This window comes from Orbicella franksi, chromosome 9, assembly GCF_964199315.1.
Source record: "Orbicella franksi chromosome 9, jaOrbFran1.1, whole genome shotgun sequence".
NCBI lineage: Eukaryota > Metazoa > Cnidaria > Anthozoa > Scleractinia > Merulinidae > Orbicella > Orbicella franksi.
The window spans coordinates 13,222,001-13,233,990 of NC_138153.1; the positions used below are offsets into that span (position 1 = coordinate 13,222,001).

General features: G+C 39.9%; 1 pseudogene across 1 annotated transcript; it reads right to left on the reverse strand.

Moving 5' to 3' along the window:
- Positions 1-3,023: 3,023 nt before the first annotated feature.
- On the reverse strand, positions 3,024-5,138 carry LOC145498490 (phospholipase D2 pseudogene; annotated as a pseudogene). Its single transcript, XR_014050867.1, has 2 exons — positions 4,521-5,138; positions 3,024-4,310 (listed from the first exon to the last, which is right to left on the reverse strand). The product of XR_014050867.1 is annotated as a phospholipase D2 pseudogene (transcript).
- Between the last annotated feature and the right edge of the window lie 6,852 nt (positions 5,139-11,990).

An 11,990-nucleotide genomic window follows, 5' to 3' on the forward strand; every position in this document is an offset into this window, starting at 1 on the left:
GAAGCAACCCTAACCAGCTGTCTACAACAGTTGATCTCAGGAAGACTGGCAAAGGTCCCAGTTTCCCCCCTCCTTATTCTAGGGATAGCCGAATGGAGTGTTCTCACATGACGTCACCGCAACCACGTTGGTGTCCCAAAGCAATGAAACAGCAGCTATGTCAGTGTCCCAAAACATAATACGAAATACGACCACGTTGCATGCTTAACATTTGCCATCACCTAACTGGTCATTCGGATTGACAAGAGAGAGAGGGGAACTGAGGAAGGGAGAGAGGTACAGTGCACTGATAAGGCTAATATACCCTGGCTTGGAGCCAAGCATCCTTGCTAAATACTGACAGGTAAAAATAGTGTCATGAAAAGCTTCGAGAAGAATCTTGAGAAAATGCTAGCATTTTTAGGAATTTTTTTTTTCAGACAAGGTAAGAAGTAAACATGTCTCAGGGTACGTTCAGGGTACATGGGAAGCAGACTGAAGGCACTAGGCACTCGACCCATGTCTTACTCAAAAGTGCTACTTGGGGCGGAAACCCTACAAATCTAAAACTGCCAACCCTATGAAAGACAAAAACATCCAATCTGGAGGCCTGTTGAGTACCGAGTATTGGGTACTGACAAATTGGTAACTTCCATTATAGGCCATATGATGGAGTACCCCCCTCCCCTACTACCTCCGGCAGGTGTATGCACATAGTGTACAAGTAAGATAACTCAAATTAACTTTATTTAAACGCGGTAAAATTCCTTCAGCTATACAATGTTAAAACACACTCAGTAACTAACTCGGTATATGTAAGAACTAAAATTAAAGGATTAAAATGATATAATAAAATAATAAAAGAAGCTGCTTTTCAAGGATGCCATGGGAATTCAAGGCAACACTGGGCGATATAGTTCAGTTTTGAAATAATCTCTTAGGGCTGTTGCTTGTCGGAAATCTGTTAAGCTGCTCCACAATTCGATTCCACTCATCGATCGCGGCTGTACAAAAAAAGTTTCTCTAAGTAATCAGCAATGTGCTGTGGAATAATCGCTAATCCTACTGTCTATGTTTGTGGTTGTGGTTATTCAAACACGGTAAAATTCCTTCAGCTATACAATGATAAAACACACTCAGTAACTAACTCGGTATATGTAAGAACTAAAATTATAAAAGTATTAAAATGATATAATAAAATGATAAAAGAAGCTGCTTTTCAAGGATGCCATGTGAATTCAAGGCGACATTGGGCGATGTAGTTCAGTTTTGAAATAATCTCTTAGGGCTGTTGCTAGTCGGAAATCTGATAAGCTGCTCCACAATTCTATTCCGTTCATCGATTACGGCTGTACAAAAAACGTTTCTCTAAGCAATCAACAATGTGTTGTTGAATAATCGCTAACCCTACTGTCTATGTTTGTGGTCGACAAGCTGTTTCCAATGATCTGCCGTATCGAATGTAACTAATGTTCGAAGTGAATTCGAGTATCTTCCTAGCTCGGAAATCTTCGGTCATCCTCAGATATGATCAGGTCTTCTTAAAACTCCTGGCACTCAAAGTAAAAAAATCTCACAACCGTGACTAGGTAAAAGTTGGTAGGCCTATATACAGTACTTATGCACTTAATTTCACATCGGTCAGACGTAAGCGTCCAACGCACACCTAAAATACACACGCGTCAGTTTTCTGTTAACGGGTTAAAAAACGCACTCATCTGCGCGGACTTGTTTAAAACTCGATTTAAAACTCGTTTTCATTTTGAATCCCCATTCTAAAGTTCCAAGTTTATCAGTGAAAGTTCCTTGGTACATGAAATTAAAAGGACGTCGAAGGTATTTCGTCCTTCCCGAAATTTACAATGTTTTCAATTGGCGGCGAGCGACTCGAAATTGTCTATGTTCTTCGCATAAGGTGTTTTTCGCTAGTTTCGAATATTTAAGTTATATATTTTGATTCACATTTTTGTTTCTATTTAGAGAAACAATTAAATTTTTTTCGTTAATCAGCTCTGAAATAAATTCTTTATTCGCGATCAATGTTTCATTTTTCACGGCTCGATAGAAATGGAGCAGTATGCGAATTATGTCTGGCAATTGTAGACGCTTTGAATTTACATATTTTAAATAGACCATGTCATGATTTCTTCACAGTAACTAACTCTATTTTGTGCATCTGAACCTTCCTTAATTAGTGCTACTCGGCAGATACGTGGATATTTGTAGTTTTACACAAAAGGGACGAAAACGAAACATTTCATCGAGCTACTTTTTTACACCCGGCCTGTCAGGGTTTCCTTGAAATTAATTCATGGCGGAACGTTTATTTTTCAGAACGTAATGAAGGCAGTCCGTCTTTCGCTTAGTCCGTCGTGCGTGACGCGGAAAAAAAACCGCATGTAATCCTGGAGGCGGCAAGCATTTCGCGCGGCCATTTCTTTCTCGTTTTTTTTTTTTTCCACGTCACGCACGGCGGACTAAGCGAAAGATGCACTACTCGCAGTCTGCGAAGGCGGCGTCGTCTTTGTTGGTCTTGTTTGCACATATAATAACGATTAAATGAATGAGAATAAGAGCAAGAATAAGAAAGGACGCGAATTATTCGTTAATGATGAGAGTATTTTCCTGTTTCGAGCAAATTATTTCCAAAACCATAGAAATTACATTTTTACTCTTGTCACGAAGACGAACAATTTTTGTCCATGGAGGTAATCAATCCCGTTCAAGAAGGTATAGGATATAAATAATTCTTCAAAACGAGTGGCGAAATCACGTGGCGACGGGCGATAGAATTTTCTTTTCTTGCTCCGCGCTTTCACGGCCTTTTCATTTCATTGGCAGAAAGAAAAAATAAAATGTCAGGGACCAGAGTAGTATTGTAAGTAAACAGTAACACACCAACAATGGGAAAACAATAAACTATCTCATACATGTTGTATTCGCGTTTTCGATTTGCGCTTCGCAGACGCAATCCCGTTTCCGTTTGGGCGTTTTATCCTAATGCGTTTTTATCCTGAGTTTTGTCAGTATATTCGTCGGTTGGTCTAAAAAAAGTCATAAATACCAATAAGATCCAACAGTTTGCCCGTAAAGGAAGATGGTTTTAAGCAGTCTTCCAAGAAGAATTCTGGGAAGATGACAATTCTTCCCTTAATCTCATCTAACTCCTTTGTAGCATTCTCCAAAGAATGATCAGCAACACCTGAACTTAATTTCCACTTCTCAAGTTCATCAAAGTTCCGTACTTCATTTGTTGGAAGTATTCTTCCCTGAAATACGCTCTCAAATATGCAAGTGTTTTGCTCGGCTAGTTTTAAAACGGCACTGTGGAAGACGCTTCTCAATGGGTCTTCTACCTTGATATTTGGTGGAGTCGCATTCATTTCTGATAAAAGACCAAGGTGTTCTTTCAGTAAGAGACAACGTAAACTGTGAGAGAACTTTCCAACCTGGTAGGGCTTTCCATTCATCTTTCCTTCCATCATATCGTTGTCTTGTATGATTACTGCTACTTCTGAATCCCTGTCTCCAAGCATGCTGCGGTCATTGATGTTTGCTGACCCTATGATAGCCACTCGGTCATCAACAATCATCAACTTACTGTGTACATAGACAACCTCCGTCACAAGGTTACCGTTCAGAGACCCATGTGTCCGCAAACCATACACACTGAAGTAGCGAGGTATTGCTTCTGATGGAATTCCCTTTCCTTCCAACCTCTTCATCAAGCAGTCTTTCCCACGGTAGATGGTGGCATACGTCCAGTGGCTCACAAATCTTAAATCACGGCCAGTGACCCATTCCTCTGGAAACTCTGGCTTTAATGGTATGATGACCATTGCGTGGAAATCCTCTTTGTGTTGATGAGCATGATAAATCCTGTCAGCCAACGTTGACATTATCTCATTGTCCACTTCCCCCTTTTGAGATGAGATGAAAAATTGATTTTCGATGTAAATAAAATGTTCTGCATTCTGAATCGCGTGGAGGTAGGCATTGTAGATGGAGGCTTCATGTGGCTGACCAGCTGACCATTCGCCCACCGAACGCAGAACTTGTAGCGTGAGATTGCTACCACTTGGATCTGAAATCTGATGAAGCATAGTGTTTGGTACAAAATCTTCAAGGGTGAGTCGATGGAAGCTGTACCATGGCTTGATACTGTTGTATCTCTGAATAAAGTGTTTAGCTACATCAAGAGCCGGAAGTCCAGAAACTGAGCAAGCCACATCATGCCATGGCATTCGAGGAACTTTACTTCTGTCAACATAATCCGTCATGGGCTCATTCAGGTTTTTTCTTTCTCCACCAAGGAAGGTGTTGCCATAGTCCTTACCTATCCAAATCAATAAGTTCTTTAAAATTGATTTTGTGATACAAATTGCATACATAGAAGAATAAAATTACATGCATAAATATAGGGTAAAAAAACGCTAAAATATGTATATGGAACAATACGCGATAAAATGTGTAAGCATATTTGTAAAAAATATAAAATTATGATTACAAACTATAAAAAAAGGTGAAGAAGAATTAAAAACCTTACCTATCCACCGTGAATATTGCGCTGTGGATTCCCTAGGAATTTCGGCACACTCATCACTCTCCAACACACAGGGATGAGGTGGAAAGGGATCTGTTAACACGTGGCTGTGAGTATCCCATCGACCAAAGCAAAGATCAATTCCTCCAACGAACGCTACACTCCGATCAACAACCACCACTTTCTCATGGTGACTCCACCGGCCCATGGTAGAAGGATAACGCATTAAGGTAATCATACTTGGATGACGAAGAACCTCGATGTTTTCATGACTCAGAACAGTTTGTGCATATTTACTACCAAGGTCCATACCTGCGACTATCGTCGATTCCCAGTAGAGTAAAACATACGTGCGAACACCTTGCTCAGCTTTCCTGAGCAACATCTTGTCCAGACGCCAATGTAAACTGTCGACTCCCGAGTCAGGCCTTTTCATGAAGATGTGTGGATTGAGTTGCCAGTCTGTGATGAGAATCTCCTTTTCTGCGGCTTCAATCGAATCAGCAACAGCTGCCATATAGTCCTGTCCGTCCACGTACCATTTCGCTTGACTTCCATTCCTTATTGGTGCATACGAGCCAAAACGATGTTCAGCAGTCGACCCTTTAGTTGCCATTTACAGCTGTTCAAACTTATACACACAGTCTATATAACAAAGTAATCTTATCGAGTTCAAGGATCGTGTTGAGCAGCCGGCTTCACTTGCTCAATTTTACAGTGCCTCTGCTTTCAAGTCAAGGTGGCACTTGACGCAAAAGGAGACGAGGGGAGGAAGCAACCTAGTTAGGACCCAGGTTGGGAACCAAAGCAAGAACCTAGTTAGAAGAGGAACTGTCTTCAGTTAAACTAAGGAGGAGGTTTGACGTCATTGGTAGGAGGCAATGGTAACCAAACATTGGCCAACTTCTTTTGTTGGTTCAGAGGGCCAATAACTAAAATCAGGCAATCAGATTGCTTCATTGCCGGTCCAATATTTTTCTAGTATTGGACCGTGCACTGTACCGAATGATCACGCGATATGACTGTGAAAGGTTTTTAGTTTTATGGCTCACTTTTTTTTTTCTTACAACTGAGCAGGAAATGTCTAGTTCTTGGCTGTTGTCGTCGACTTCCGCGGAGGCTGATCATGTGTTCTCGCATGCCTAGTTAGAAGACGATCTTTGTAATTCCATAAATAATTTCTATTTATAGAGTGTTTTCGCTTGATGATAGGAAATTGGGGGTTTTGTCACAAATTTCTTTTGCAAATAGGGTCATACCCATCCCAGCGCTCGTCCATTGTGTCCCGATTTTCAAAACATCTCAAAGAAATTGAGGCTCTCAAACGAGTAACTAATGAGTTTCCAATCGAGAAGTCAATCAAACAACCCCATTTGAGGCCGTTGCGGGTAGATGATTTTTCAATTAACTTGTGGTTGAGTTAATATATTGCTCAAGGCGCTTATAAAATAAGCCAAGCGAGGAATGAGTCAGCAAGCTACTGAAGTTATATATGTTAATCAGGTATGAATCAGCAAACTACTTACGGCATTGAATTAACTCAATTAAGGTAAAAAAAAGTAAAGCCTGCATACGAGCCAAGTGGCCCATCAGGCCGGCGCTTATCCCCGGTTTCTGTAGCATGAAGCGACTAGGCATATTTCTACCCCCTCCCCTCCCCCCTGGATGGGATACTAGTCCATTTCAGTGTTACCCCCAGCATTAACTCCACCAGTACCCATTTATACTCCTGGGTAAAGAGAGGCGCCGTGAGAATAAAGTGTCTTGCCCAAGACGCCACACAACATCGCCGGCCAGGATTCGAACCCGGACCGCTCGATCCGGAAGCGTGCTTACAAACCATGAGGCCACAACTTGCGTTATGTCTTCTTGCGTTATGCCTCTTTCGTCATGCTTCTTTGCACTGTGTCTCTTTGGATTATGCCTATCTGCGTTATGACTATTCGCGGAATCAGCTTGTTGCCATGTAGTGGTCAACATGCAGGTTTCGATTTACTGAATTTATTTGATGCCCTTTTCAAAATTCATATTGCTTTTTATCACAAGTGAGTAAATGTTAAAGGCTGGTTTTCATTAGCGATGGAGTCGTAGTCGAAGTCGTAATCAGAAGCATAGAGCGATATGATCTAGTGAAAATCGAACCGATGGGGTCGGAAGCAGAACACCCATTCCGCTTGCGACTCCGTCGCTTATGATCTAGTGAAAACAAGATCGTCGGAGTCGGAAGCAGAAGCAGAAGAATAAACTAATCAATTCCATCAAAGTTATCTTCCACGCATAGTATAGTTGCAGAAACCTACCGTAAAATATTATTGTCTAATGAAACGTGTATTAAAAGGACCAATTTTTGGATCTGGACTCGTTAGATTGCAAGAAACCAGACAGTTTGTAATCCCAAAATGTTGAAATAATGTGGGAATTTCATAGACTTAGAGTTGGCAGAATATTTCTTTTCTGTTGTCTAAAGAAGAAGATTTTGAAATACACTGTAATTCAAGTCCTTGTTCATCTGTTAGATTCGTTTGTTTCAACTTGTGTAGGAACTGCTCTATATTTTTAAACTGGAATATGCTTGTCTTTGTTTTGTTCTGAAGTTTGTTAAAAAAGAACTTTCAAATTGATGACTATGTACATAGAGGCACTCCATTTTTAACATTCTATAAGCACCTCCTCTAATTGGACACTCGTTCTCTATTTATGTCAGATTTACTTCATTACACAGAAAGGTGGCGGGTCCTGTACAACGTCATCTGACTTTTTAAAAGAAAGCCTCAATTTTGAAACAACTTCTTATCACTTTTTGCACAACTAATTGATATGTACCTCCATCCTGTGTTTCGCTCCCTTATTGTATTGTCAATCACGCGTTACTTCACTAGCCCATAAATGAGATTGTAATACGTTTTAGACGAATTCCCAACAAAAGAATTGGAAATGCGCTTGGCATCTTAACACTACAACCATATCCCTGTAATCTGAGCGGGAGAGCTTTCCTCAGGTAGGTTAAACTTACAGAATGTGATAGTTCAGACACGAAATTTGGCTTAGAATTTCCTTGGAGTCTTTTTATTATTATTTGGCACGATGATTGTACCTGAAAGAAACAAAATATATTTTTCTAGCGGTCTCTTGAACTAGTCTTTGTTCTTTCCCGGGGGAGAGGGCAGGGTTACTGTTTTAACAGCTGTTTATCGAGCCCATGTGCAAACCTACATGTTCATTTTGATGCACTTGAAACTCATTTCATCGGCACTCGTTTTGAAATCGAGGCAAAAAAAAACTTTGTAAAGGAGAATTCTTATCTTTGACAAAGTCAAACTATATTTTACGAAAACTGTAATAGATGGAGTAAAGAAAACTCTTTCTTTATTCCATTTTTGATTTATAATTTACTGGTTTATATTAAAGCTACATGTATTTCTTTCCGATTTCTCGTCGTCTTCCAAGGGGTGATTCAGGGAATGTAGTTACGATTAATGGGTATTTCGATTTGCAAATTTAAAGTGAATTATGCATGTAACTTTTTTTCTCACCATGCTTTCTGTCGAAAAAGAACGTAGCCGTTGAAGTCGTTCAAGCTACGGACGCAGTACTTCAAAAGACATGGTTTTACAAAGCTTCCTTTGAAAACAAACAGCATTTGACCATCATTTGGAAAGCTTGCTCGCTAGCTTGTTAAGTTTTGTTGCGGAAAAGCGAGTTAACTTTCTTCCCAACAGTTGGAATAACAAGCACTCGTGGCAGTGATGGAAACCAAGTTGAACATTCATTTTTTATTTCAACAAAGTTGAAGAGGGAAGACTTTAAACTTGATATGTGGTAAGTTTTACAAAGCAAAGTTTTACGGACACTAAGCGCCTTATTCCATACCCTCCCGCCTTCTTATGACCTCAACTAATGGTTAAGTTGCCACTCATTGATTTTCACTTACAAATTCGCGTGATGGTAGAATCCCATCTCTTCAACGGGTGAAAAACAGAATGATGTCAAACATCGGCCATGTTAGTCTACTATGGCCGCCATTTTAAAACAAAGCCCAAAATCTCAGCGCTAATAACGTTTTTCGTAGTATCCTGCTAGTTTTCGTCTTTACATCATTTTCGCGGGTGAAGAGCAGAGATGTAATGGTTCCATTGGCGCGCTGGGCTTCGTACGGAGCGATCTGGGTACTGCGGTATTGCGCAAGACGCTTTACAACCACGGTGTAATCTTCACCCATGCAGGGCCGGGTTGTTCAATGCCTGATTAAGCTAACCCAGGTTTAGTGAGAATTTTGTTCAACAGTTTTGTAACTTTTTGGTGAGGTCTTTTGTTATTTTTTGTCCTACAGGTTTGAGTTTTAATAATCTCAAATTACACAAAAATTGGCGGTGGAAAACACTTTTATACAAGCAAAATTAATTTTCCAGTTAACAGTTAATCCTGGGTTAGCGTTAACTAGCTTTCACACAACCTGACCCTGGGGCTCGTTTCTTGTAGTTCCGAAAAGTTTTCGCACCCGGAAAGCCGTAGCAAAATCTCAAACGTATTCTTAATGTGAAGAGAGGTTTTCTTTATACAAAAAGGTTTAGGCGTATACACATCGCTGTTTTTAGATTCAACTTAATTAAAAATTGCTTTGCGGGCCCGAAAAGTTTCCGGGGCTTTGAAGAAACGAGGCCCTGGTGTGTGAAATTAGATATAGACCGGTGAATTGAATACTAGGGTGAAAAGAAGTGAGGGAGGAAATACTCATATAAGGAACTTGGGTTTATCGTATGCTCACCAAGTCCTCTCGTTCCACAAAATATAAGGCTAACGCTTTTCTTTTTTCTGTGTTGGAATTTTTCTTGGACGGTTGAACTGGCACGACAAAAAAATTTTAAAATTTCGTGTCTACAAGCAGCCATGTATTATTTTGCTTATTTTACAAACAACACGGAATAAGATGATTTTGGTGATTTCTCGAAGATTTTTTGAAAATTAATTATCCGAATTAAGACTACTAACTCCACTTACAATCATTTTCCGACATATTGCGAGGATCTCCAGGAGCGATTCGAAGATGCTTCGACTATGTACCAACAATGTTTGGTTTATTCTTCACTGAAACAAGGCAAAAGACTACAGAAATAGTGACGTCATTGATAATTTTACACTTGTGTTTGAAACGTTCATGTATGGCAACGACGAATTTGAAATAAACTCGAAAACCCATTTTTAATACTTTTTTTCAGTATGAGAAGAAATTGAGCCTTAGAAACGACAATACGAGAATGCCGACTGCGGGGAGGATTACAACTGAAATAAAACACAATGAATCTTTCGTTTTCTTATAATAAAATAAAGGTGAAATTACATTTTGGGGGCAAATATGAAGTGAGTTTTGAATTTGTTTCAATTGCTGTTTTTTAAAAACTAAAATTAAAACAGGAAACGTGTTTTTTTAGAACTAAATTTCTTAGGAGAATGAATAACCATACCTATGAATCACGTACAGTATTAGGATATTCTGAAAAAAACTGAGTGTTATATGACGTCATACTGGAAACGAGTGATCATGATATGCTGATAGTTTACAAAGAAGTACAAGATATATTAGCGGAGCTCCGGCGGCCCGAAAGGCCGCCAAGCGGAGCACCACAACTATAGGATCAGAACCACATGCACGCATGCAACTCTTCTTTCATGGTCAACATGGCTAACGGTATGGATCGCGGGCGAATTCGCCCTACGACATGAAAACGACGACGACGTCGCGCAACATGACTGCCATACTCCAGCTGATTGGCCAACCAAGTCTGCAGCCTTCGTTTGCAGCGTACATCGTCGCCTACGTCTTTTATATTGGACATCCATGTTATGGTCAATTGACACCTATCAAAACAACGTATCCACCGACCAATATCACGTGACCATATCGTGGCTCATGTTTAGAGCTCACTTATTTTGGCCATCTAGGCGACTGATTATCTGAACTGATCAAGTAAACATTTAAATAAGCACTTTTCCTAATATTTTAACTTCTCTAAAAATTACGAGATAAGTATATATTTTTCAACAAACGCGTTCAACTCTGAAATTCAAAATGTGCTTGTTTTCAGACAAAGCAAGCTATTGAGCTGAAAAAATGTTAGCAGATATAAATTTACCTCCTCCTATGTCTGATGAGAATAAAAACCTTGGTGACTCTTTAGTTGTAAGTTTTAGAAAATAATGATGTTACGTGCATACCTGGCAAAAAAAAGTGAAACGTGGAATTCAACCCCTCAAAGGGCAAGATCATGTGCTTTTCAACCAAGAGAGATCCTCCAAAACGGGAATATGTATACGGTGGACAAATTGTAGAAGAAGTGGATTCTCACCCTTATCTGGGAGTAGTGCTTGACAACAAAATGAGGTGTCCTCCACACATTGATGAAATCTCTTCTAGTGCACAGTTAAGTCTTGTGACTTATTAAACGCAATCTGTGGAACTGCCGAAAGTCAGTGAAAGAAACCGCTTACACGACTCGTGTGACACCGAAGCTCCAGTATGCCTGTAGTGCATGGGACCCGCACTACCAGAAAGATAAAGCCGCTACAGAAAGGATACATGTACAGCGAAAAGCAGCTCGCTTTGTCACAGGAAATTACGATCGAGCGTGACGGGAATGTTGCAAGATTCAAAATGGGTCATGGTTCCTTAAACAGGAAATGGGAGGACTATTTGATTCCATACAAAGAAGGGAGAACACGGGGAAGCCATGACTTTATTGTACCGAAAGGACACAAGGATATTTTTAGATTTTCTTTTTTTCCAAGGACAATAGCGGAATGGAACAAACTCTGTTACCAGTCAATCTCTCTCTATCTTTAAAAGTAAACTTTGTTAGGTTATTTCTAATTACAATTAGTTTTATTTGTAGTTTTTAGTTTTTATCATCATTTTAATGTTTCAGAGTTGGCGTGATGTCCTCTGGATGATTCCGACGTAATAATATTTAGATTTAAATTTAGACTGATAAACAGAAAACCTCACCGCAAAGGTACAAACTCCAATCAAAATTCTCGCTTATCCTGGGTTAGTGTAATCAGGCTTTGAACAACCCGGTCCAGGAGCTCTTCTTTTAGGCTTCGCTAAGTCTATGCGTTTAAACCTGTAAAGAGAAATAAAACACCCAGCCTGACGCGAGATGTTGGTACCGGTACATGAATAACGTGATCCCGCGTAACGTTCCCGCGTAAAAACCGTCTTCCCCGCCGAGAATTTTTTGTAACGCGAGAGAAACTGGTAACGAAAAGAGATTCCAACATGGCGGCGGGAGTTTGTAGTTTTGAGGAGGTTTATTATTTATAGACTTATTTTGGTGCTAAAGGTACAGTGAATACGCGCATGATTCGTCTTTTTAAACATATTTTTCCTCATCTGGTTGGGCTTTGAGTGCAAGGAAAATGGTTTTGGGGGCGGAGCAACTTCAGAACAGTAATATGAAGACTGCTTGTTCCA